The sequence below is a fragment of the Trachypithecus francoisi genome, unplaced genomic scaffold, assembly GCF_009764315.1.
Source record: "Trachypithecus francoisi isolate TF-2019V2 unplaced genomic scaffold, Tfra_2.0 Lachesis_group10, whole genome shotgun sequence".
In the NCBI taxonomy this organism is placed as follows: domain Eukaryota; kingdom Metazoa; phylum Chordata; class Mammalia; order Primates; family Cercopithecidae; genus Trachypithecus; species Trachypithecus francoisi.
In genome coordinates this window covers 70,266,183-70,272,182 of record NW_022681455.1, presented here as the reverse complement: position 1 = coordinate 70,272,182, position 6,000 = coordinate 70,266,183, and the positions used below count along the sequence as shown (strand labels likewise).

The following is a 6,000-nucleotide window of genomic DNA, read 5'->3' as shown; positions in this document are numbered from 1 at the left end:
ATTAAAGTAGAAGACAGAGGAGAGAGGGGAAGGAAAGAGGGAGCAGGAAGGGGGATGCTCCAAACTCTCAATCTCAGGACTGTGCAAAATGATTTTCCAGGAGATGCACATGTGGTCTCATATTTCTCACAATAGTCTACCCAGGCTCCCTCCTCAGGGGTCTCCCACTACCAAAACCCAGCATAGGCAGTCTTGCTGCCTTACCTGGAGGGAGGACCAGGACCTGGTGCCAGGTCTGGGAGTCCACTGCTGTCCCTGAACAGACTCATTTGAGGCATTCACATTTCTCTCCACTCTTGGGGAAACAGCCTGCAACAGGAAAGGAGTGTGTGGTGTGAGTGTTTTTCCAGGGTCACCAGTTGGTCCTGGCTGACTGCACCCCCATCCCCGACTACAAACACTTCTTTGAGGCACAGATCTCCTCTCTCAGTTGAGGAGCCTATGGGTGTTACTCAGGGAGCAGCCTCAGGGTGGGGTAACTGCTGTTGCTGCTGCCGCAGCTGCAGGAAGAAGGTGGAAAGACGCTGTGGGGCGTACTCAGTCTGGAATCTGATTTGTTTGTTTGTTTTTTGCTTTTTGTTTTTTTTGGACAGGGTCTTACTCCATTACCCAGGCTGGCCTGCAGTAGTGCAATCTCAGCTCACTGCAATGTCTGCTTCCTTGGTTCAAGTGATTCTCACCTCAGCCTCCAGAGTAGGTGGGATGACAGGCGTAGGCCACCACGCCGGGCTACTTTTTGTAGTTTTGGTAGAGATGAGGATTTGTCATGCTGCCCAGGGTGGTCTCAAACTCCTCAGCTCAAGGAGGTCAGCTGCCTCGGCCTTCCTAAGTGCTGGGATTACAGGTATGAACCACCTTGCCTGGCTAGAATTTGATTTTTAAAAACTTTTTTTTGAGGCTGGGCACCATGGCTCACGCCTGTATTCCCAGAACTTTGGGAGGCCGAGGTGGGCGGATCACCTGAGGTCGGGGATTTGAGACCAGCCGGTCCAACATGATGAAACCCCGTCTCTACTAAAAATAGAAAATTAGCCGGGCTTGGTGGCACACACCCGTAATCTCAGCTGCTCGGGATGCTGAGGCAGAATTGCTTGAACCCGGGAGGCAGAGGTTGTGGTGAGCCAAGATCGCGCCATTGCACTCCAGCCTGGGTAACAAAGGCAAAACTGCATCTCAGAAAAAAAAAAACCCAAAAAACCCACAACCCACCAAAAAAACCTTTTTTTTTTTTTGGAGCCACTTGCCCAAAATCTTAAAATAAAAAATTCTGGGCCGGGCGCGGTGGCTCAAGCCTGTAATCCCAGCACTTTGGGAGGCCGAGACGGGCGGATCACGAGGTCAGGAGATCGAGACCATCCTGGCTAACGCGGTGAAACCCCGTCTCTACTAAAAAATATACAAAACTAGCCGGGCGAGGTGGCAGGCGCCTGTAGTCCCAGCTACTCGGGAGGCTGAGGCAGGAGAATGGCGTGAACCTGGGAGGCGGAGCTTGCAGTGAGCTGAGATCCGGCCACTGTACTCCAACCCCGAGTGAGACTCCGTCTCAAAAAAAAAAAAAAGAAATTAAAAAATCCTGATGACTCTGTCTTCAAAACAAATCCCAAATTCATACATTTCAATTGCTAGTACTCTAGTCTAAAACCTATTTTCTTAATTCTTTTTTCAAAAATTCAGGCCCAGTCCAGGTGTGTTAGCTGGTGTATGTAATCCCAACGCTTTGGGAGTCTGAGGCGGGTGTACCACGTGATGTCAGGAGTTCGAGACCAGCCTGGCCAACATGGTAAAACCCCATCTTAACTAAAAATACAAAAATTGGCCGGGCGCAGTGGCTCATACCTCTAATCCCAGCACTTTGGGAGGCTGGTGGATAACCTGAGGTCAGGAGTTCAAGACCAGCCTGACCAACATGGCGAAACCCTGTCTCTACTAAAAATACAAACATTAGCTGGTCATGGTGGCCTTTGCCAGCTACTCGGAGGCTGAGGCAGGAGAATCGCTTGACCCTGGGAGGTGGAGGTTGCAGTGAGCCGAGATCATGACATTGCACTCCAGCCTGGGCAACAGGAGTGAAACTCCATCTCATAAAAAAAAAAATAAAGAAATACAAAAAGTAGCCAAGTGTGTGCACCTGTAGTCCCAGCTACTTGGAAGGCTGAGGTGCAAGAACTGCTTGAGCCCAGGCAGTTAAGGGTACCGTGAGCCAAGATCTTGCACTCCAGCTTGGGCGACCGAATGACTCTGTCTCCAAAAAATAAATAAATAAATAAATAAATAAAGTAAGTAAGTAAGTAAATAATTAAATGAAATTCAGGCCCAAAGTCTAAAATGTTCAAACTATTAAGATGTCTTTTACTGAATTTCTTGCAATCACCACTGTTAATAAAAATATTTGCACTTTTAATTTTATTAAAGGAAAAATTAAAGGAATATTCAGTTTTACTTGACATTCTCTAAATTTTGAGTACTCAAACATGCTATGAGTTTTCTTTTGGTTACCAAACTAAGAATAACATAAAAAAACTGAGAAGTCAAAATCAAAGTTGGGTTTTCCTAGGTTAATTATAATAAAATGTGTACTTCTTTTTTTTAGGTGAAGTCTCACTCTGTCACCCAGGCTGGAGTACAGTGGCACGATCCCTGCTCGCTGCAACCTCTGCCTCCTGGGTTCAAGCAATTCTCCTGCCTCAGTTCAAGCAATTCTCCTGCCTCAGTCTCTGGAGTGGCTGGGATTACGAGCATGCGCCACGTGCCTGTCTAATTTTTGTATTTTTGTATTTTTAGTGGAGACGGGGTTTCATCATGTCGGCCAGGCTGGTCTTGAACTCTTGACCTCAAGTGATCCACCCACCTTGGTCTCTCAAAGTGTTGGGATTATAGGCATGAGACACCAAACCTGGCAAATGACATATACTTCTAAAGTTAAAATACCCTCTTGTTTATTATACAGTGACATATAATTGTTAACACGTTGATTTTAAAAAAGAAAATTAACCAGCTGGCTCACTGCAACCTCCACCTCCCAGGTTTAACCAGCCGGGTCATTATATTTTCACTACTACATTTTGCAACAAAATGTACATGAGAGACCAACTGTATGCAGATGTAGACAATGTTGTCCCGATATACTTGTGATCAGTGGATTCTGGCAGTGGTGTAGATCTGAACCCCACAGTTGAAAGTCCTGATGGCTGAGTTTGTCTTTGGTCAAAAGGGGAGGATGATAAGTGAAAAAGCACCTAGGAACTTGCAGTTGGGAACTGACAGGCAAGTTCAAATCTTCCCTGTCAAACATAAACATCTCTTGTAAAATATTTTAACCAATCAAGGTTGCTCAGTGATTGTCATGCAACAAGATGTAGAAAGTTCACTCTAACTATGTTTGAAACCAGAGAGATTTGACATTCTGCGATCAAGACCACATTAATCCCCCTACCTCCCAGATAAAGTTACCAGGTTAATCACCCAATTGCCCCATTTTCAAAAACTGGTCCCTACTCCCTAAACACTCTCTTCTAGTCAACTCCTATAATCGGCTCCCTACGACATGCTTATTTTCCTGTGTTGTTTGCTCTCCCTTGATGCAGCACACTAAACAAACCCAGTCTTGTTGGAATATACTATGTGGTTACTGGGTGGCTGCCAGCACCTGTGCAAATCTAGGGAGCCCATTTGGAGCCTTCCTGCACCTCCATCCCTCAACCCCTGCCCTGCCTCCTTCTCATTTGCCTCAGCATCCCTTGATGATCCCTGTGTGAATCAGTTCTTACACTGTTGATTGCAAAATACTGACTTCACTCCAGAATTCTTTGAATTTAGAGTGAAGAAAATTTTTGATTCTGGGGCATCAGAAAAGCAAGCACTAGTCAGATGATTAAGTTCGGCATGAAAGGATTTACCTCAGAGCAGATAATTACTTGGATTGAATTATCTTGGGAAGAGCTATGGGGATTGGACACCCACCCTAAGGTGGTTCAAGGGGCGGGTTGTTTTGGGTACCTATAAGGATAGAGCCTAGGCCCTTCCCTTACTTTTTCTAAGTCCTTTGCCAAACAGTTGCTTGGACGTGACCCTCTTCTGAATCAAGTCAAAGCAGAGCATAGGCATGGGAACAAGTGCTCTCAGCAAGAAGCCGTGGTGGACCCTGCCTAAAAACTTTCATGCTCCAATGGTGTTCCACGTGGAAGAGGACCAGGAGAAGCTCATCTTTGGTGAGTGGCCTTTGCCCACGTGCCCTCCTTCATCCTTGTCTTCTCGGTTTTCAATCTTTTACTCCTTTTCCACCTTCATCAGTCACACATCCGTTCCCCCAAGGCCACCTCCCGACTCCTCAAGGGCTGGTGCTTGACAGACCCTCCTCTCACCTCTTATGCTCACAGGGCATGGTGACACACACCTTCGCTGTATTGAGGTGCACAGCCACACCCTTATTCAGCTGGAGAGTTGGTTCACAGCTACAGGCCAGACTCGTGTGACTGTACATGGCTGCTGCACATGTTCTATTGTGTGGGGAGTCAGGACTCCTGTCGTCATGATCAAGGTAGGTATCCTTGGCTGAACTGTGGTAGTGGAGGGCTTGATGGTGGAGTTCTGGCTGAGTTGTGTGGCACCTTGGATTATTGAAGGATCCCTTGTGTGGCTGGGGGATCCAGGTGGTTCCTAGAGTTCACTGGGAAGCGAAGGGCTCACTCTTGTGGCATCCAAATGCTCAGGGAGTAGAGGGTAGTGGGGAGATATAAATGGGTTACCTTGGAAGGCCTGACTGGGGTGACATCCTCCCTCCAATGTCCCTGGTGGAGTCCAGGCCTGCCAAGGGCCCCAGTAATGGGCTCTGCTTCACCAGCCCCAGGCACTTCTTCTGCAGGCCTCGAGATGCTGGAGCGTGTCCGGAGCCAGCCCCTGACCAACCATGACCTGGTCGCCTCCATTAGTGTGCCACTATACACCGGAGATCTGTCTTTCGCCTCCAGGATAAGTAGAAACATCTGTCTTAGCGTTCCTCAGCCTTCCCCTTACCAAGTGATTGGTTGTTTGGGATTCCATTTTAGTTCACTCTATTTGTAATTAAGTACTGATCTCCCCTGGAAAAGTGGGGATGAAAGGAGAAGTCTTCGCTTTGCTTTTGGTGAGAAAGACATGAAAGACACTGAAGAAAGTTTGAATTTGTGGCTGAGACCTGTCCCTCTCGGATCTTGTAGACATGAGTCTGAGGGAAGTCTCCTGAATGTAAGAAAGTGTTATTGGCAAAGCAATCCAATAATAAGCTACCTATGATGCAAAGCCTTCGATGTGCTGTTCTCTTTCCTTAGGATGAACTTATTCAGCCCTAAAGGGGATTCTCTGGACAAGTGCTGAGGTCTGGGGACGCCCAGCCCAGGGAAGGAGCCAGGCACAAAAGTTGGTGCTTTCAGGAACTGCTCCTTTCAGGTCTGGAGCCTGGTTAGGCTGCTCTGAGTTGAGTGAAAATGGGGGCTTCTGAAAAGGGACCCTCCTAGGATCCCCAGGGTTTTCCGGGACCTTGAAGTGCACACAAATGGGGAGAATGGAAAGGTGGGAGGAAGGGTCCAGATGGAGATTCTGAAGTCCCTCAAGCTGTGAATTAATCCATTCCAGAACACTCTCCGAATGCCAAATCTACATTTGGATCTCTCTAGCCAAGATTACGGCAAGCTAAACCTGTCCTCAGTTGAACTCTTCCCACTCAAATTTCTTCTTTCTCCAGCAGTCTGTATATCTCATAATGAGGTAATTGCAGTCATCTAGCATAGAACGACGATGGTGACTTGGACTAGAGTAGAATGGTAGAAGTGTTAGGAAATGGTTGAATTTGCAATCTATTTTGAAGCCAACAAGATTTGTTAATTACACGGTTTTTACATGGCCAGTTACCAAATAAAAGTTAGAAAGATCATATTCAAAGTATAAAAACACTTAGGAATTTGCTTGAGGAAGAATATAACCAAGCTACACTATTCTCAAGGAGAATATCATGTTTACTTTTAA

General features: G+C 46.6%; 1 pseudogene; it reads left to right on the top strand.

Annotated features, from left to right (window-relative positions):
• The first annotated feature begins 441 nt into the window (after nucleotides 1-441).
• Nucleotides 442-5,061, top strand: LOC117088556 (annotated as a pseudogene).
• The last annotated feature ends 939 nt before the right edge of the window (nucleotides 5,062-6,000 follow it).